The sequence below is a fragment of the Neodiprion lecontei genome, chromosome 4 (genome assembly GCF_021901455.1).
Source record: "Neodiprion lecontei isolate iyNeoLeco1 chromosome 4, iyNeoLeco1.1, whole genome shotgun sequence".
Lineage (NCBI taxonomy): Eukaryota > Metazoa > Arthropoda > Insecta > Hymenoptera > Diprionidae > Neodiprion > Neodiprion lecontei.
Window position 1 is genome coordinate 29,457,091 of NC_060263.1, and position 21,846 is coordinate 29,478,936.

The 21,846-nt window shown below is 43.2% G+C and overlaps 1 protein-coding gene and 1 long non-coding RNA gene across 2 annotated transcripts in view; one reads left to right on the forward strand and one right to left on the reverse strand.

The window, feature by feature from the left end:
* LOC107216804 (toll-like receptor 6) overlaps positions 1-20,655 on the forward strand; it is a 98,108-nt gene extending 77,453 nt beyond the window's left edge. The window contains exon 2 of the mRNA XM_046736393.1: positions 16,849-20,655. The gene's annotated coding sequence lies outside the window, so the exon portion shown is untranslated. The remainder of the gene's footprint in view (positions 1-16,848) is intronic.
* On the reverse strand, positions 1,070-21,816 carry LOC124293841. The gene is made up of 3 exons (XR_006903713.1): positions 21,684-21,816; positions 14,793-14,799; positions 1,070-1,079 (listed from the first exon to the last, which is right to left on the reverse strand). It is a non-coding gene; the product is annotated as an uncharacterized LOC124293841 (long non-coding RNA).
* Positions 21,817-21,846: the final 30 nt, after the last annotated feature.

Genomic DNA, 21,846 nt, shown 5'->3' on the forward strand with positions numbered 1-21,846 from the left:
ATAAGACCGGCGGAGATCCGAGTTGGAACGGGATAGATTATTCATCAGGAAGTTGATCACGACTCGGGAGATATAATTTAAATGTAGGTTAAACGCGACCCAGGAGGGTTTGCGGCTAAGTTTGATAATTAGAAGAAGGAGTGCACAAGCGCCACCGACGTGCCTGCGGCGACGCCATCCAGAGAACTCGAAGAGGGACTCACAGAAGAACTTCTTCATCCACGAGCAGGTGGGTTTCTAAGCCGCGCGTCAGGAATTATATTTTAATAACGCGCGAGAGATATCCCCGTGTTTACAGAATTCTCAAAGTACTTAATATACGATAAAACGGTCTCAAAATGATTTTCGAACCACTTCCTTGCTTTCTCGTCATACCTTCTTTCTCGCCAATTAATCATTCGTCAAGTTTTCCCGATGCTATTTTTAGATGTACGCAGGATTAGTACTTCAAAGAAGATGAAGACACGAACTCGGCAGCGCCTGCACTTCAACGCGGCGTCTTTAATTTCACATTTAAGAACTGCCACGTGCTGCGAGACATCGAGGTCGCTGCTTTCCCCGTTAAACTTGGCCAAGCCCTTACCGAAGACCCCTTTTTGATTCTCAAGTTTCCTCGGAATAACTCGCGGCCCTCGTATTTCGAGCCCTGCAAAGGACAGGGATAGTCAGTGGATATAGATGACTGAGACTAAGGAGCGGTTGTTTCAAGCCAGAAATTGAGGTTCAAACTTGAAGGTGAGCCGAGGAGCGAAGGTTATGGTCGGTTACCTTAAAGATGAGGCCGGTTCGGTTATTGGCGAAGGGATCAATCATCCCCTGAGGATTTTCGACTCAGGCCCTCCCTTCGCCGCCCCTTCTTACGAGCGAATTATTGAAGCTTAATATCGCAGAAAGCCTCTTCCTTATAATTGCAGTGAAATACACGCCTCTCGCTTGGTGAAGAAAGGTATGAAAGGTAATATTCCGGCAGCATATTTTAGTAACGGCAACGAACGAATATCGAATTAATTCATGTTAAAACTTTCCCACGCGACCTACTTCCTGTTAGTAATCGCAACCCCTGCGGAACACGTGTGCTACTGTAACATTGAATTCGCTCTTACAGTTCAAGGCTAAGTGCTAATTTGTACCCAACTAATGTACATTCGAGATTAGTTCCCTTTCGGTTAATTAACCAATATCTTATCTATAGGACTGTATTGTGATGTTCGGGTTCAGCGAAGGTTCATGCTGCCGGGAGGAATGTTCATCGGAAGCTGGGGAGGTCCTAATTGTATATACCTATGGGTAAACGATTCGAGGAGAGCTTTATCAACAATGCGTGACTAATTTGGGTACATTGAACAATTCTCAGAAACGCACATCCTACCGCTCGTAATATACAATAATCAGATCAGCCAAGTTTGGCACGAGTTTTCTTGCTGTCGACGGTGATTTTATTGACCCGCTACTTATTGTTAGTCAAGGCAACTCGTATCCGGGAAAGTGTAAGAGTGATAACAGCCCTACCAGTCCAGCTGTTCATTGAGCGGAGATTTTGGCAAGGTTATGGGTAAGACAAGACTGTACCGAATATATTTCGCTTGAGAGAATTCAGAACCGTCAAGGTACTCGAAATCTCTCGAGAAAACGGCAATTGCAAAGAGATTTTCCGCGCTCACTGAATCGTGTGTATCGTGGGCGTGGCAAAGTCGTGTATAGGTAGGTATACGAGAGCCGAGTGTCGGAGCACGTGTTCTATATTCACGGTGGGTACAAGGGCGTTATTTTATGGTAGATTACCCCCAAAAACCTGTTTGCTCTTGCAGTTAACACGTAGCTGGTTACACCTACGACGATTCATACGCGGTGTACAATTCGTCGGTAAATACGACAGATATCAACCGCCAGACCAGTCTTGCGTTATAGTCCCGTCGCGTCGCGTCGTTTTGCAACAGCTGATATAGTTTCATGGACCGTTTATCAAAGCGTGAATAATAACTTCCATTAGACGCAAACGGAGGCCCACCTGTTCACGGGAATATTACTTCACCCCGCTGTAAACTGCTGGACTAAATTACCCCTGTCTGAGTGGGGGAGAAAAAAGATGAATGAAGAAAAAGTAAAAAAACAGTAACGAAAAAAGTGCTTGAGTACCCACCGATTATGAATCGCGTCTACCGCATGCAAAATTCAGGATGATGAGCGGGAAAAATAATCTGGCAGCGGTGCGTCTTCGATGCGTTACGAATAGAAAGGTATAACATTATACGTATACGGTGGAAGCGAGGAGAAAAATACTTTGAGTTAAATCGAACGTTTCCTCTCGGCGAAACCGAACTACTATCGTCGTAGTATGGAAATGTGGAAACGAGGAAAATCCCTCTTCTGCCTCATACGTGTCTTGTATCTCCATCTTCGGTGGCAGCTATCTTATCCTCGGCACGGACGACGGAGAGCCATTCCATGACCGATTGTTGCCCTGCCTGCACCACGGTTATTTGAAGAAAAGTTGGAGGAAGCGATTTTACTCCGCTCTCAGGAGTGCGGGACAATTGAGTAGCGGTCGATGTGCGAATGCCACGCAAGCAGAATGCCTGCCCATTGTAAGCAATGGAATCCTGAGGGAGGTAAGTTATGGTATTGGAAGTTTCGAGGGGGTTTTTGGCCCGGCGGGGAGGTAAAACTATTACCGGCAGTCAGACTCGCCGATCGAGAGATCCAGCTATCAAACGACCTAGTGTTCCAAAGATCCACTCATTCGGCCAAACAGCCAGGCGAGGGCGTGGCGCTTGAACTACCCCTTCGTCTTGCCGTCTCTTAACCGATTTCCTTGTGTATATGTGAAAGTGCTTGCGGATCTTTGAGAGGACTCTCCGAGCCACGAAAGTTGTACAAACTTTAGGCCTGCCGCTCTCTCTTTCTCTCTCTCTCTCTCTCTCTCTCTCCGAAACCTTGATTATACAAAGTCAGGGAACAGCTGATCTACTTTCAGTTTACTTTGGAACCGGAGATCTTTTGTTAATGAATTTTACGATTTCCGTTGATAATCCTTGCGCCCTCGTTATTCTTAGAAATGAAATCCTTACGAGAAGACCTCAATCTCGAGGTGATGAAATTGACTCAGGATCGTTCCCCCGAAGGAAAGTAAGGAGAACAAGATATGTATGGGCGCGTCCGAAGAAGAGGTTCGTTCAACAACGGCGCCATGGTTAAGAATAGGGTCCGGAAAAAGGAAAAGAGATTATGAAAAGTCGTTGGTGGGTCGTAATGGGAAAAGTAGGGGATCGCGTCTCCGACGATAAACTCATTTCCTTCATGTCAGCTGCTCTCAGCCTAATATTCCCTTCGGACTCGGTCTATAAAGACGTTACGACGGGCGGGTGGTTACATCCTCTCTTACTTAGGTACGTATATAAGCAGGAAGAGATCTCGGTCCATCCGTTATAGACTCTATTTTTACCAAGACTACTTCTGCAGCTCGGGACTGGCTGCAAGTCTGATGAGGAAAAACCAAAGTGCCAAGAGAAGAAACAAGAGAAAGAAGAAGTGGAAGAAGAAAGCGTAGCTAAATACTTTGGCGACAAACAAGAGAAATAAGAGAAGTTCTCCGCTGTGAGAAAGAAAGTATCAGTATCGACCTGTTGGACAGTTGGAAACTCGGCAGACCGTCTTTGCTTCCGTGTGCAGTTATTCTCAGAGAGCTATATAGGAGAGGAGAGGCAGCTAGATAGGGAGCGGATACTCTTTCAGGAGTTTCGGTAATTAAAGTCTGCCGTTCTTTTGGTGTAGCGGAAGTTTCTTTGCTCTCTCGTCACGAGTCCGCCTGCAGGTCTCCCGAGCAAAACTTTCTAAAACAGAGAACAAATTTCGTTATCGGTGGACCGTCTCTTTTGGATTCGATATGTAAATTGTCCTCGGTGACTCAGCGTTTGGGGTATTTTTCGATTCTTGATATGTGTGTCGGAGGGCGATCGTCGAGCGACGATAAATTTCTCGCCAAAGTAAAATCCGGCATGCAAATGACGTAGTCCAGATCCGGTAATAAATTTGTTGCATACTTTTATTTACTTTTCGTCCCGCAGAGATTTATTTGTCTCTCTATTTCGCAAAACGATGTAGTATAGAACCGGTTGCAGCAACTACACTTGCCAAACGTTGACTTCCCGAAGTTTCCTAAAATTGCGAGTCGGAAATAGACACCATAATTCATGCGTGTCATCGATAAGAGTTCGTCAGTGAATTGCCCATTGTCAAACCTGCAAGTGCAAGTAAAGTTGTGATGAAACGTGGAGTGGTTGTAACGTCAAAATCCGCTTGCGGATAAACCTTGGAATAAAATGATAAATCGATTCAGCTGTAATTTTTTCCCCAATACTGCAACGGTGTTCTGATAGGCTTTTGACGCAGGTGCCTGTCGCGAGATTCGACAGAATTCGCGAGGGCTTGAGCTGCAGATTAATTATGCATGCAAGTTACGTCTGTCTCTCAAGCGAAGAGGTAATTAATGGTACGAACAAACCGCACGAGAAGCCGTTCAAACAAGTGAGAAACGTCGTTATACCGGAGCAATTTCGTTATAGCAGGCTCAACGGGGCATGTAAACGGCCATCACTGCAGGCTAAAGCCTTGGCAGCTGTGCGGAAAACTTTGGGCAGAGAGATAGTACCGCACCTACCTATGCGGGCAACGTAAATGTATGCTAAAAAATAAAACGCTGAGCTCATACATACCGCATGGCTGAATTTACGGCTGGCAATCTTTTTTTCACCCCCAGGGATATGAAGCATTATTGTGATTGATCTAAGGAGTCAGAGTGCGGGTCGAAATTTCGAATAGACGATATTCGGATGGACCATCACAGGTACGTACGAAGCTGGTTTCGAATGATTCGAGTCACCGAAGTGTCGAATCATCGATTGATTCTAATGAATTCTAAAAATTCGAAACGTATTACAGAGTTGATGAATTCAAGTTTCGACGGTTAGAATTTAAAGAATTTAACATGGAAACGAATTTGTCACACTCGCTGGAATTTCGAGTAAATCTTCACCGCAATGTTTCCGATGCGGCACTGAATTTCACTCCGTTCGTATTCGGACATCAGGAATGCAATCTAGCCGAGTTTTGTTCTATCAAATAGCATGTTTTCGGGGTACACGCCCGGCGCCTCGTGTTTCGGTTCCTCTAGACGTCCTTCGCGGCGGTTCTATCCAGGGATTTACGGGCTGATAATCCGGCTGCGGTTTTTGCCAGGGAGATTAATTGCTGATCCCCGCTGCCCTGCACCGCCCTGCTCCGCATCCGCATCCGTTAAACAAGTCCCGTTTCTCTTGCGCTCATCCCTCCACCGCCTCCTCCGCTGCTTCTTCCTTCCTTCCTCACGCTGCTTCTGGCACCAGACAGCCAGCCCGGGGGCGAGGGACTAGTCAAGTGTCCGAAACAACCGATCACCCAAATCTGGAGAGCTTACGCCCTGTGCCGGATAATTGCGGTGCGCCTCCCTCATCCCCGAAGTGGAGACGGGAACGGGAACGAGAAGTCCAATTAGACTCCGAGTCAATCAGCCTCTCCGGAATTTCAATCTTTACTTTCCTTGGCATGAAGCAAATCCCCTCATCCGACAACCGTAACCCGGTATTTCAGAACCGATAATCGCTACCGGTGACCAATAGCTGATCGCTGTAAAATTGATCTCTGTACGTGGCCGGAAATCTAAGCTAAACCGTTCTAAAGCTCGCGATCGACGGTAAAAAGATATCGGTTCACTCCCTGAAACATTTTACGAACTTTTACCCGACGAAATAAACGATTTATCTCCATTCAGAATAGGCAGACTAGGTAATAGTAGTTTTCGACAGAAGAAAATGGACCGACTTTGGGGACCAGTCATTGAAATTCACAATTCATGATTTTGAGTACTTCTTGGAGGCCATTCCTATACAATTCGAGTTGTGAAATGGTAAATTGAGAGGATTTCGACACAGAATATGGAATAATTGAATGGATTTTCATTTGACGTATTTGCCTCGCACCCTATGAAACTCGGAGTTTTCGAATGAAAATGGAAACTCGCTAGCTCCTGCTGCAGCCTGCGCCCGGCCAGCCGGATCACCGCAAAGTGATTAAAAGTTAAACGGATCACAGCGATGGGATTCTGGCCTATGTACAGTGTTCTCGGAAATTGATATTTCTTCCACCTTGCAGCGTGAAGCTTATTGGCATATTTATACTAAGTAGCTGAACAATTCCCATTAATTGAAAACGATAAGCTGATCTGTGCATCAATTGCCCGTAATGCTCATGGATTTATCTCATGCCGTTAAATTTCGTCCGGGATATATATGAAAATTGTCAATATTCTCCTAGCTCATTGGTCACCTCTGATACCCCAATGATCCGGTCAGTACCCATTGTTTTGACTAAACAATAATTTACAAAATTTATGTGTACCCGAATTCCTATTTACATAACTTCATAGCGCAAGTCGGTTAAAAACTACTCGGATCTCTCATTATTGTTAACAAGTGCACACGGTTGTATGAATCAGCTTACAAAACATTCACCCGAACGAAGATCATACCACACAGTGTACACTTAGCAAGTCACTCGTATTGAAGTCAGCAAGAGGAATTATTCTAAACTCTTACGTTACCAATCACTTCAATTACCATAAATTCGGGTCTGTGGAAAATTACAGTAAACAACACTTGGCTCGAGTCACTAACACCGCTCAGTTCGCACAAGTTAGCCACTCTGACTATAGAGCTTCAACGGGGTCGAGGGAGTTTCAGCTAGTATGGTCAAGTGTAATCTGGAGAGCATCTGCCCTTTGGCGTACGAGATGGCAAACTTTGGAGTTTCACAGTGGTCAAGTTAAGCTGAAACGTCGTTTCATGGTGTGTTGAGAACCTGTACTTAGAGGCCATCATTATTGTATACAATGAACCGCCAGTGTACGGAAGCTTCTGAAGGCTTTCACGCGATGCCTGCACTTTGCCTACGAACGAATGAACAAGAAACGTATCGCAACAAATCCAAATAGATTGTTGCCTCGTGAAGATATTTCTAAACTAAGCAGTACCGCTGGTGTTTTGAACAGCGAACCGTTATAATTTGTACTTTGCTCACAACCATGACTTACGTTACGTACTATATGGTGTTTGCCTTAATCCAGTCGAGCGATCATGAGCCTGGATAACAAACTTTCTCTACGGGGCTGAAATCAAAGTAGACCTTTCATCAGACGATTTGATTGCGCTAGGCTGCCGGTGATGGATCTTGATTAGGGTTCGCAAACTTTACCTTTAGTATTAATGAGGACCGCTAGTGGTAACAATAATCTAATGAGTTTGATTTAGTCGTTCCGGGGGGAAGGAGTTTCGTCTGGACCACGGTTTTGTTCGATACGCTGTCGAGTTCCTTGGCATCTATCTTCTTCGACTTTTTTTTTCTCCTCTCTGTTTAGAAAATGCTGTTATTCATCCACCCTTCTATATGAACTTTTTGATAGATAGAGGATGTTGAAAATCCTTGGTAAGATAAATGTCACAAAGTTTAAGATTAGTTACTATTGACGGGAGATTTTTTCTCTGTGTCTCTTTTTTTCATTCCCTTATTTCCTCTCATTCTTCATAAACTACATCGCGGACCTGAGAGATCCCTATCGAGACTTATACTTCTTTGAGAACACTTTGATTTGTCGCAATCGTATATATTCGAACCCGATGACAGAATATCCAAGTCTTAATTTCAATTTTATACCCTGTGTCCGTGCCCGCACTTTGTGAATTCTCTATAGTTTTGATAGAGAGAGGAAAAAAAAGAGCCATACGTTACCGTGGTCTATATTTTCGGACTTATTGAGTTATCGCAGGCTTTAATATGAAAGAGAGTGGCAACTTTTCCGAACAAGATTCTCAGGAGAGAGTGGTGTCGGGTCCAAGGCGCGGACCTATGGAGAAAGAAAAGCCTTCAGGGGAACTTGCGAGCTGAATTCACGATGGGCGAGAACTGGATGTCAAAAAGAATGGAGGAGCCATACTTTCGCAAGGACTGAAGAGTTTTTGTGACCTATAGCTTGTTCGCACCCCCGTCTTTCTGGATGCTCTGTTGATTCAGGAACGTCTCAATAACAGGAAGAGGATGAAGAAGAAATTCTTTCTCGTCTTAAGCTCAAGCTTCCCGCTTTTGCGGACAAGCTTTTTGCTTCCATACCCCTTAAATCACACGCACCCGTCTGCAGTTTGCACTTTGACATAGTTCTCGGTTTCCCTGTCGACTCGCGCGTCATTCCGCGAATTCCAAATCCACTCTGCGCGTTACGCACTTTACACACCAGCGTAGTGTCGGGGTTCCTTGCGGGAAACCCTAACACCCTTTCCTCGACGGCCCTGCACCCCGTGAATTACTGTGCAATGCCTGTCGCGCTTTTTTGACCGCATTCGGTGCTCTCCCATTTTTTTTTTCCAGACACGTTTCAGCAATTTTCAACGCCAGGCTGAAGATGAAACCGGTACAAGCACTCGATATCCTATTCGAAACGAGACATTCCACCGAATTTGAAACCTCTTTCCATTAGGTTGTTAATTACAGAGAGGTATTCCGGTACGAAGCATCCTCAGGTTGAACATCTTTGTGAAAATTGAAGAAAAAAGATAATGGAAGAAGGGAATGGGTTGTATTCGGTTCACAACACAGCGTGAACACCAAAAAGTTCAGTGAATGTTAATGCTCCGATCCTATCTCGTGATTAAAAGAATCAACTTTCAGGTATTATTTCAATTTGAGCTTTATCTTTGAGAGTTTGTTAAGGATTTTAATTAAGATTGTACTTGATTACGGTATAAATACCGTCCTCTTTCGGATTCTTTGAGATCGAGGTACTAGGAAAGTAGCCGTGCACATTCCCTCCCTGCTACTTCCGAAAATTTATTTTCCCTTGATCCCGTTGCGTCAGCCGGAAGGGCCATTTAATTAGTTTCCAACGCGTTTGTCACTTCCTCGATGCACTAAGTCCTTCATACCGCCGCTAACGATAAGTTGTCGTTCTCGAGCCCCTTCAAATCCACCAGCTGCCAATACGCATCTTGTACATATCGTATACATTGCAATCATTAGTTTCCAGGTAACAGGCCATTGCTTTGCATACCGTTCCCGCAAAGCCACTTCTCACGGTAGATCAAGATGGCACGGTATATTCGTATTTGTATTTGTATAAATGTATACCAATGAAAATACCGATATAGGACCGTTTGCCGCCTATCGAAGGCCTTCGATTCCATCGCGTTGCACGTATATTCCCCTTCTGCGTCGACCCAGTCTTGCTCCTGCGCTCCTTCCTTCTCCCTTTCTGTATTTCACGGTGGCTACGTGTTCGCGCCCACTAATGTCTCCTTACTCTGGTAATTTAGAGTGGCAGCCGCTCCGACTTCAAATCGGCTGCTTTAACCTGATTCCCGAGGGGTGATCTACCGCCAATCAAAGAGACATCCAGCCGGTAGACCTTTTCCGGGTTAACGATGTTACGTCGTCCGAATGTTATCAATATGTGATCGCCGCCATAACCCAACGATCGACCTTTCACAGGCATGCCTCTAACGAGGACGAGGGCACAAAGTAAATGCCCGTAATACATCCGAAATCCCTCTCGTATCTACGATACGCACACGCGTTATACGTGCACGTGTGCATATTCGCAACGGCTGGGGAAACACAGCATCAGCAATTCGTAGAGCACTCATAATAACAGCTACTGTTCGCTAGTTTTCCCGTGATTATACTCCGCTCTGCTACAGTGACTCGTTTCGCTCTCATGATGCTCGCAATGTTGCATTGAGCTGATCAGCGAGAGGCTCTGTTTACCTCACGCTTTCTAGGCTACTCACGTGTATCGTGCATATAGGTATGGTTCAAACGCGAGTGCGAATGAAACCGCAATCAAGCTTAAGCTTTGGATTTAGTAAAATGGAAGCACTATTCGACGGTTTGCATACGTTGCAAATCAATTATATCTGCTTGTTCCGTTCTGTATTTGAACAAAGTTTCTATTCTTTGGACTTTGAAGTGGTTCTGTACTCACGAGAGCAAATTTTATCACCGCGCTTTTTTATACGATAGGAATTTTCCGTATCAGCAGGCAAGCGATTCATGTACTGGAAATCTTTGACACTGCTTTTACGCACGTCTTTTCAAAATTCGGAAAGCTCACGATTCAATAATGCTGGTAAAGTCGGATTTGCTGATTCGTGTCACTTAGTCTCGTTGACAATCAACTGGAATCGACCGCAACAAGATTCTTCAGCCCCGACCAGGATCGTCAAAGGTCTGAAACGGACCAGGCTCTGCGTATAAATAGATGGTAGGAAAAACACTAGTTGATTTAACGAGAACAGCTGAAAACACCGGATGAGGATTTGGTGGATCGTCATTACCATTGTTTAGCACAAAATCAGTCCCTCAAATAACATTTACTTGTCAGTTGTACAGTTACGTGGCAGGGGATCAAGGGATGGAACGGGTTGGCATACATATGTCTGAGTAATCGGAAAATAGGAGCAGAACTGGCTCGAGTTTGAGATACGGCTCGTTTTTTACATCCGAATGACAATACGTCCAATCTATTGTGAATCTCATGCACTTAACCAATATAGATCTTGGTATGAAAAATAAAGACCGAGTTGAGGTGAGAGAGAAAAAGAGAAAGAAACGTTTCCATGCGAGTTTCCTCCGTAATGGCAAGTCCACCCGGATGAGATAGACGCGCAAATCACGCGGTGCAATATTAATGGTATATGCGCGTTATAACGGTGTATAGTATTTATGATTATGGGGCTTTTCCAAGACAGCCAGTATTTTGAAGGTGCTGCGAAATGAAGTGGAGAAGAAAAGAAGGAGGTTTTCCCTCTCCGCTGGCCCCGCCCCGCTTTCCCTCCCCCATTCACCTTCCTTCTCGCTATGGAACAACGCAAAGCTCTCTCAGGCGTACATATATTACGCTTGCTCTGTCCCGGTCCGCTCATCCCGTTTTGGCATAGACCCTTCACTCCCCCCGTCTCACTTCCGCTCCGTTCTGTTTTCTCTTCTCTTTCCTCGTTTCGCCCTCAGCTACGTCAAGGCATTCAGCTCTGCAGGAAGGGTCTCGACATTAGTCGTTCTGTCCTCTGCTTAACCCCTTTCGCGCCCCACTGCACTCATTTGGGCGTAAGCGTTTATTTAACTGTAACTCCCGTGTTAATCGAACGATACACACTTTCATATTCCGGTTGCTTCGACGACTCGACGGCACCGTCTCAATTCAAGAGTACGGACCAAACGAGATCTCTTCATCGTTTGAGTCGAATAATTTTATCCCCATTTGTAGGATTAACTTTTTACTTTCAAATGTCGAACTATAGTGAAAGTCCCGCATTAATTGCAGTTGAACCCGACCAGCTAAGAATTGGGGCGGCAGAATCGACTGAGGTTAAAAATAATTGGAAAGGAATGATGATGGGGGGAAGAAAGAAGAGTAAGGGAGGTACCGAGAACTAGAGAACTGAAGAACCGCGAGTAGAGTTGCGGAAAGGCAATCACAAAAGCTGATTGGCCCCACAAGTGGTTGATTAGAAGTCGATAAAGTAGAGCACCGTTCCCACGTTGACCTCCTTTGGTTCGACAACGAATTAGGTATAATACGATCGGACGGTAGGCGTTTTCAATCAGCGATGTAAACACGTTATTTGCATAACGGTACAACTGTAATTATATTGAGAATTGGGAATAGAGAACCGAAGCATAAATCCTCCGCTTACGCTCCCCGGCTTCCCACAGGACCGTTTGTTTTACGAGTCTCATATATAATTCGTTGACAGCTGGTTTATACAGGCACTATATACTGTACCGAGGCGGCCGCTAGTGCCACTGCTGGTGCACCCCAAATTTCCATGTTTTATTCGCTCTGTTCAAAATCTAACCTCTGCGGCCATTCGCGGCGTGCACAGTCTGGTCAGAGAATAGGTCAAGCGCTGTTTAGCCACATCCACAAAGAGCAGAGTGGTTACCATGCAGCCCTCCGGAAACAACGATTCACGGTATATCCGCCCTGAGTGTTTATCTCGAGGATAATAATTATAGCGTTAAAATAATTGCGCGCTACCTCAGTTTATTCATACGTAAAAGGATTGCCTGCGGCACCCGAGTCTTGGCTCGACCTCGTTTTCGAATGATCACGCTTCCGATATGATGTATGTATCGATGCAAGTTCCCACCCCTCAATCTCGCTCTATGCACGGCTCCGTGTATTTCTTTTTATTTTTCTCAAACCGCGAGAAAACCTCTCTGTCAGCCACGACTTTATACCAGCACAGCTCTGCTGCTCGCACGTTTTACATTATATCGATATATACTCGCGCGGAAAACTCGGATGGGATATTTACAGGAGATAGAGCAATACTTGATGGATATCTTTGTTGTCACGCTCCATCTCGGAGAATGCGACAATCAATGCATTCCCAATCAGTCTCGAAGTCGTCCGTAAGAGTGCTTTCTTGTCGTTCTTCCTCTTTCTTATACTTCACTCTTGGCTTGATGATGAAATGAAGGAAAAGATAAAAGAACCTCAGAACCGTGGAGTGAAAATATTTTCTTCCGTACATTTTCAAAAGTTAATCTCGACAACGTTGTCGCTGCAGGCAATTGAGGGATCCCTGCCCCGGGTGGTGTAGATTGAAAGGACCAATAGAGGATACGGCATAAGGTGTGTTTGCGCAGGACGTCAATTCCGGGGAAAGATTTTACCCCTAGGGTAAACAAGGTGAGCCTTTGGACCCAATTAAACTGGATTAGTCGAGCGCCAAGAACTATCAAAGTAATTCGCAGAGACGTGGAACCGTAAGACGTAGCATTGTTTCCACCGTTTGACACGACTGGGTGAGAGCTGAGAGATCACGGTTAAGGACCGAAACCGTGCTGATAAATGCCCGGAGTTCTGCGAGGCGTCTTCGTCGATCAATGCGTCGAGCTAATTAGTCACTGTTGCAATTAGACCGCGCGGTCAGGAGACTCTACCATATTTGACCGAACGAAAGAAGCAGAGATTTAAGGTACGTCCACCTTTACGCAGAGATGACGGGAGACTCGATTATAAATTTAGGGAGACATACACCGTCGAATGTAGAACGGGGCGGTGTATGCAGCTAAATATCATTCTTGTCTTGGTCTTTACTGACTTCTGTGTGATCTGTGTAGCCACACACACACGGATGCTGAGTACAACCACATAGATAAATCGTCTGAGTCAGGTAGGTGAACGTAGCGCACGTGACCCAACGTAGTGTAATAACTGCGGACATTACGAAGAACATTTTGGACCGCAGACCGTTCGTGGTCGACACGGAAATGTGGATGCTGGCGTACGTGGCGGCTACATATGCCTCCATAACTATTCTTCCCTCTCCGTCTCCAGCCCACCCTCGCGCTCCCAGATTATACGTTATGCACACGCGGCATGTGTGTACGTGCAAACATCCACTCGTATATCGCATGCATCCTCGTAGGTTGGTGCTTTGGCGCGGGGTTCTGTACCGTCACATAAAATATTCCTCACAAGCCCGCGGTTTCACTACGGAATCTATGGAGCACCTGTAAACCAGTTTAAGTACCTGACTTCTTCCACCATCGATAAAAGTTTCTATCCTTCTTAGAGATAATGGCCCCTACGACGATTTATATGGATACGTAACGCCTGGTCTCGGGGGCATCTTATACACGTATTATACCTCTATGTCTAGCCGTCGCTCCTGTATCGGCATCAATTATCATTTTGATGTCCTTATGTTCGCTGTAACGGTAAACATGGTTCTGGATTCTAATGCGTCATGATTATAATACTCTTCGTGGTACAATGATATAATGGTACTTCCGAGTCGTGAGTACTTTTTGTTTTCCAGCGAACGTTCCACGCGTATTATAATCTGTACACGCGGTGCAGGGCGAAATTAGACCTGGTGAGTTCGCCAGTCCTAAATAATTCATATTTAACAGTAGAGAGCATCCATATTCATTGGGCCGAGTCGTGTGGCTATGTGGGCTTTGCTGGTGTACATAGCGAGCCGAAATTAGCGTTTATTTACCTTGCGAAAGGAGCCGGTGGAACGGAAGGTTCAGAGATTCTCGGTAATGTCTTTGCCTGCATCTCCATTGGTCGGTGGCTCCCGTATTTCTGCTTCGCGGAATGTCGAAGAATGGGGTGAAGCTACAATCAAGAAAGCACGCGACCATTCTTGGGCTCCAAGCTCTGCTGTGGGGGCTCCGGAAAGGCGATCTTCCACCCATTGAGTCCCGCCGTGCTTAGGTGAGTCTCTTGCACGCCATTCGGAGATAATCATAACAACATCTTGAATCGTCCTTGGTACAAGCATTTCCCGAGTTTTGTCAAAGCGCAGATTATTTGGATGACGGACGATTGCTCGAACTATTGTATTATTTTTATAGATAGCGAACTATGATCTGAGAAATTATTTTTTAAAAAAAGACGCCTGGACCCTGTGAAACGAGCCATGGCTCCACAATGCGACGGAATTCGAATCGTCACTGATACGAGTTTGAAACCGTTTGAAGAAGTATAAGGTTATGCACGACGATCAGTCCAAGTGCAATATTCAAAGAGATCCGAATAAGTTACACCAGGAACGATTTAAGTGGAGCAAAGTTTGACTCGTAAGACTGTTAATGTTTCGTTTCAGAATTTTATATGAGAGCTGTTCTAACCGTAATGACGTTGAACTTTCTTCTCAGAAATTAGTTTTGAAAGCAGCTCGCATTGCTCCAGTTACATCCGATCTTGTACAACGTGTACTCGTATCTGCGTTACAACTTGATCGCAATGAAAAATTCTATGATTAAAAAGCAATTCTCACGATACCATCATACTATAGGTATAATATTTTAATTACAACTTTCATTCTATTTCCTCTTGTTGTACTGCAACTTGCTGTGGAGGTGAAATATATTCACCGTTGATAGGATTATTAATTTGTTGATTTACGTCCAATCTGAAATCTCGCCAACTGGCGCAGTCAATATTGTTTAAAATATATAAATCTGTCAGCAATTACTCGGCTGATATTGGCTGAGAGGGTGGCTCTTCGAACCCCCGACTGTCTGCCGCGCCGCTCTCATCCCTTTGCATCCTACGCAGCAGTTGTTCGGTATTAATTGCAAAATTTCATGGGACAGAAATCAAACAGTGTATTCTCGTTATAATGATAAAATTACACAATTAATTTCACACCCTTGCGCGTGGTAGTTACGTGCAAAATTGGCCAGCCAGTCCGACCTCTCGTTCCCTCTCTCACTCTCTGCGGATGTGTATTGATTTTATCATTTGCTGTCCTTTCGTGATTGTCCTCCCCGTATTTGCGTATACAAATATAGACACATAACACACGAATTCAATCGATTATACAGACTTGTTCGTCATCTTTTGATGTTCAAGATTCGAACATCGCAATCAATCACGCGCGTGTGGTTACTTGTGCAATGTTATAACCCGACGAAGGAACATACGTATGTTGGAGACGAATGTGAAAATCATTGACAAAGTAAACGCTGTGCGTTATGTATGCTAAAATGGATTCAGTCTGGCAAAAGCAAGACGTGTGGCGTCCTCTCATCCGCCTTATGCCGCAAAAAAGATTAAACCGTGCCACAGTATTAAAGGGTCTTCTGACGTAGCGCCAAAGCAGTCTGAAAGACACCTCGTATCGCCGGGAGGCAATATACCCAAGATAAGCTCCCCGGATTCCGGATTATTTCGAGAAAGATGCGGGGGGGTTTTGGCTTTTTACACAGCGGGCGGTCCTGTAAGGCGGAAGAACGTGGCTTTGGACAATTGCCTCGAAACAGAAGGGATTTGATACGCTTTTGAGTAAGCCGAATTTACGGCGTCTTAAAATTAAATGCCCTCGCTCATTGGCATCTACAAACAATCGGACGATACGTTAATCGTTTATGGTTTAAATATTTGAGATGAGCGGGGGGAAAAACACGACGAGGAAACGGGGAGTGGATAATAGAGACGTTGCGGTTAGATTCATCCTAGCGGAGTCATTACCGGTGACTATCAGCTATATTATCATCGGACTAGGAAAAACCATGGGCTTCAATGCGAATGGGTGGAGAAGCGTCCATGAGGGAGTCGTCAAGGCATTCGAACTGAAGATTAAGGGGGAACGTCGTAATTATGTTAGGCGCAATGGCTGCTTTCGAACGACCGTGAATGACTCGAGAACGTTAGTCGAACAAAGTGTCTCTATAAATCTAGGCGGGTATAGGGTGCCCTCTTGTTCGTAAATTTCTGCGAACCTTTGTGCATCTGACACTGTCAAGGGGCAGATTTTTCTCCACCTCTTCTGTTTATTTAAGAAAATGGAAACATACAAGAATCTGTGGACTGTACGCAATATCCTACGGCGAGTGTCAGCGATCGCTGCACGTATTATTTCTGCTGCACCTTCGTGCATCGCAACTTGCGGTTGCGCATCCTGTTGGGAAAGCAATCGATGGTAATTTCCTTGGTATTGCCTTTACTCCGGCTTTTAATATTGAAATTCCTGGCAATACGGTGAAGTGTAATCTCCGCCAGGATAAGAGATTCCGTAGGTTCTAGACAGACACACACACACACACACGGATACACGGACACACGGACAAACACCGAATCGAAAGAAAACGCACTTAGCTTGAAAATAAACTCGGTTAGGCGTTCGTAGTGTACGATTGATCTACAGATTCTCAAACGCTCCCAGTACAACCGATTTTGCGCGTAATGGCCGACCAGAAGGCAATTCTATTTCCGCGAGGTATCAATGAAACTATTTTATGTTCCAGCCGAGAACTCTGGCCGTTGGAACGATTGGAGCTGAGCTGCAGCTATCACATGATCCGCCGGGATATCCTGAATCCGAATATATCCTCGGACGAGTACGAAGACCTCGGCAAAGAATCGCCCTGTGCAAGGTTCTGCGAAAGTGGATATTGAAATTGGCCCCTATTCTCATATCCGGGGGTCATTCGGGGACCGAGCAAATCAGCCCGAGCCTCAAATTCTGCAGCGAATAAAAAGACATGACTGAGGAAGCTGAGGATTCGTATCGAATAATGATATAACATATTGACGCGAATGTTCGTGCTATTGTAAAAAGAGAAGGACGCAAATGAACTTCTTGATATAGACACTGAACGAGCTGCTTGTAGTTGGAGTTATTCAATTAATAACAGTAGCTTAATCGATCCATGTAAATAATACATTACGTACCACCAAGGGTACGTACGTTTATACGTAACTAACAAAAATTGTCAAATTTCTACGTCTCGCTTGTTGTTAATTGATATTTATTCTAATTGACGACAAGTCCAAATGTAATAAATATCATCTCTGTACAGCTTCATGTCTGGACTGTTTGAGCTCGCGGAGCTTGCTGTTTGCGAGTAAATATTCATCCCAACATTTGCAGTGAAATATTTTAGAAATACGGTATAAGATTACGGCTTGTACCTTCTTTATTATTGTGGGTTTTTGTTCGATCACTTTTCACTGGATTATGTTTAATCATATTTGAATGACCAGATCGAACCGCAATAGCTATTTTAGGGTGAACACAAGTAAAAGGGTATTCTAATTAATCACTGAACTGAAAACTTCTCTCAAATTCAATTTGTCTCGTATATTGAAGTATTGTCGCTTGAATATAGGAATAATTTAGGTATGATTTCATTTTTGGCAAAAGCGGATAAAAGTAATTTACGATTTCGTTCGTGAAATTTATCGGTACAGGTTACCACTGGGTCACTCTTAATGGTATGCGCAGTGCTTTGTGGTGTACAGTAAATACTGCAAACGCATTTACCGTCAGTGGTTGAACAGTTCCAGTAGTTTCGTGATTTTGGCACGGCTAATTTAAATCCCATTTGGAATATCTGACGTTCAACGTTTTACAATTATTTATGATTTAAAGGCGCGCAGTTATCTAAATTTGACCTATATCTCAAATTACACTAGCAGCACTACTCGCAATCACGTCTACAAAACATCTATCTGATAGAAACACGAAACTCCCAATCAGATTGCAATCTAGTGACAGAATTACGGTAGATCTTGATTGTCAAACTACATAGCACAATGCCATTCCGTATCGCGCTGATTGGACATTCATGCAAAAGGTCATGCTAATCAATTAGGAATTTTACCGAAAAGGATGCTATTTTCGTTATTTTCAATTCTGTGGTATCTGTTATCAATCATCGGAACAATCAGTTGTAGTCGATGATATTGCGTTGAATACTTTCTAATCATTATTTTTTACATATTCCGTAATTGTAAGACATCGATTTGGTGCAAGATGTGAACCTCTTTTCAAAAATATTGATCACTCAACTGACTTCAACAGTTAAAGTTACTGCAGTCGGGCAACTTCGAATTACAATTCTAAGTTGAAACGATCTCTTTTGTCTATCTTTCAATATCACGAAAACTACTCCGTGACTAGTATATATACTATTTTAGCGGTGCGGTATAAAGAGATATTTTGATAATAAATTTTATATATCTGTTGTCAAGTCAGTGAAATTCTTGAGATACGTCTAGTGAAGAAAAAAAAAAAGTGAAAATCAGTTCGATTCCGGTAATCAGACATGTTATTTGACATTAGTGATATTTACACGTACTGATATAGTTTGCTGATAAGAGTAAATAGATTAGAGAGTGTCAAACACGTATAATGATTTAATACCCCGGTAAAAGTTATTCACTTTGGAATACTCCGATCAAATGAAGACTACGTATTATTCAATACTATAAGATGTAATATAATTATAGTGTAAAAAAGACAATGTACATATTATATTATACCTACCCCGAACACTATCAGCTTTCAGTATCCAGAATGATCGACGATAGAGGTAGATAAAGAAAATTTGAGCCAGATTCCAACGATTCGAAAAATGATATTTTGTAGATGTTAGACACAATCCGTAAAGAATATTAGTGATAATTTTGAAATGTTAACCTTGACATAATAGTTTTTATATTCAACTTATAAGCATAAAATACGATGATATCTTGACAAGTGTGTAATTTATCGATGAATGAATGAAATACTCACCCACAATACTCAGTGCCTGCTTATTTACGTCTAATAGAAATTCAATTTGTCTTATGATCGACGATGGATATTCACGAAACTTCGAAAGACAACGATAACACTGCTTCATTCATATCACAGTGATAACACCTTGCTGTTAAATTTACCGTTGAAAAATTTGAGGCCTCGCGCAGTTGTTGCTTCTTCGTTTACATACAGACGTAAAATATTCAAGTGGAAATAAATACCATAATGTGTACACGATTACAGCAAGGCGTGAGCCGTAGTTTCCCCATATGTAGTTTGATATTCGATTCTGCAATCCCCGCACTTACGTCTAAACAGCCGCGTTACACGTTTTCCGTTTTATCGACAATATAACAAATATATGCGCGATCTCGTCTTCTGGCTGTATAGCGGTGGGCGATACGGTGTACTTGAATTATAAGATTAAAGGGATGAAAAACGAGCTTCTATATTTTCCGTGCAATATAATTAAAAAATGGTTAAAGGTTTATAGGAAGGATGAAGTAAAAACAAAGTGAATATAAATGATGTTTGTAAATATTTGTTGTCATGCATAAAACTTATTAGTTATACGGGGTGATCCGAAAAAGATGGCTGGTTTGATTTTCGGGAAAATTTTGGCCGATTCAAACCATTGTAACACAGTAACGTCGTTTACGTCATTCGCTTATTTTTATAACCTGTACGGTGAGCTATGATGAATTTAAACGTAAGCCTGATTCTCGTTCACCCGGTATAACAAAAGCGTATGATTATAAAACTTTTATTGTTCTCACTGCTCTTTAACGTCTCAAATATTTAATTACTGCTATAAGCTATAGTAGTACATATATGTATAGAAAATGTTATCATGCAAATTAGTAATCCTATCACGTAAGAACCAAAGAAAAAAAATTGTCTTTGTATATTTAATCTGAACGCAATGTGTATATAATAGAGTAAATAAGATCTGACATAAATTTCAAAAAATTCCCAGTGTGCGATTTCTACACATTTTTTAAAGCTCCGCTGGGAAAACGTTTTTTTTTTCACTCCTCACATCTGCGTTCGTTGCAACTTACCGCTTCAATCACTTTAATGTTGTTACCGTTCACGTGGCTTTTTTCAACATCGAAATTGTACATATATAACGTAATACGCGTTGTACTATTATCATTATTATCATTATTAATATTAGGACTTGTACCGACTGAATACTCATCGATGTATCCATTAATCTGTAACGGTGTGTATGTACGTATGAAAAAAGAAGAAGAAAAGTCAGAGTTCATAGAATTGAGAAGTCATGAACTTCAATCACACTTTTCTTTCTTACAAAACCGTCACGACGTTGTGCACTAGGCAACTGATTTAAGATGCACACGCATCGTTGTATCTCACAGGAAGCAATTACATGAAAATCAATTCCTATTGCGTGAATAATTTAGCCTTGCTCATTTAGTCGACCCGTATTAATATTGTATTGTAAAGTAATGTAACACGATTCACGACAAATAATAAAGATTTCTAGTTATTACTTGATTTCTAATCAATTGTTGCACGAGGCTTTCAATATTTTCAAGTATTCATCCAATTTTCCCTTTACTCTAAAGCTACCATTAAGAATCAAAGTCTGCAACATTCACGAAGACAGTTAGAAGCCTCTCGCGTGAAATGGGTGTAGCCAATCACTCACGTAACACGAAATTCGGATGCCCACCTGTGCCTGGACATGTTCATGGATGAGTAGAGGATGCTCGTTCATCGACTCGCGGACTCGAAGCGGGGTGGCATTGCACAAACGATGGGCAATCGGCCCATCGCAATGCCCATTATTTTGGAGCGTTACGGCACTCGACTCGAGCCAACAGGGCTGAGTCAAGAGCGGTGTAACACGGCTGCTGTAAGCCATGTAACAAGGTAAATCTGAGAGGATGGCCTGAGTGAATTGTACCGATCCGCCTGCACGCCTGACGCCTGTTCATATCGCAGGACCATTAAGGACTCATCACTGTTCCTCTATAAGCTGAATCCAAAAGCGATTCTCTATGATTGCGAACAGTTGATGATATTCATCTCTCGGTTTGGGGATAACGAGAGCGATACTATAACTGCGAAAATTTGGAACGAAATGATGGAGTGTTAATACATCTGCGTACTAAATTATTTCGCGATAATGACGACGTGACTGTCGCTTATCTGTTGTTTCTCCACTTCCTGGCACCCCTCATTAATTAGCTTTCGACGAGAAGTAAACAATTATTTCTTGCAATAATAGAAAGTTTCATCGACCCCTGACTCAGTGACCCCACTCGGAACGTTTCGATCAATCGCATTACTCTTGGAAAAACAGGAAGTTGAGATAACAGAGACTGTTCAGTCAACACCCAAACTGCCCGGGCGAAGCGAAGTTCGGCTTACCCGCAGCAAGAAGGCAGCACTAAGCAGAGCACAGATCACCCGACAATCGATAGCCAATCAATGAATCTCTAGTTCAAATTCACTGACACTTGCGCATTTCGCTATTCTCTGACGTCATTCGCTATGAATTTTCTGATTGGCTCTTAGCTATGGGACATGTTTAGTCTTCCTCACGGGGAAGAAGATTCGTTTTCTAACGGTTTCCGCCATTATTCTTCTTTCGGCTACCTCAAGATCACCTCGTGTTCTTCTCTCAGCTAATTTTTCTAATTGCTTGGCTTCTGTTAACCAAAATTACTGTGTGTAAATTCGCTTTAAA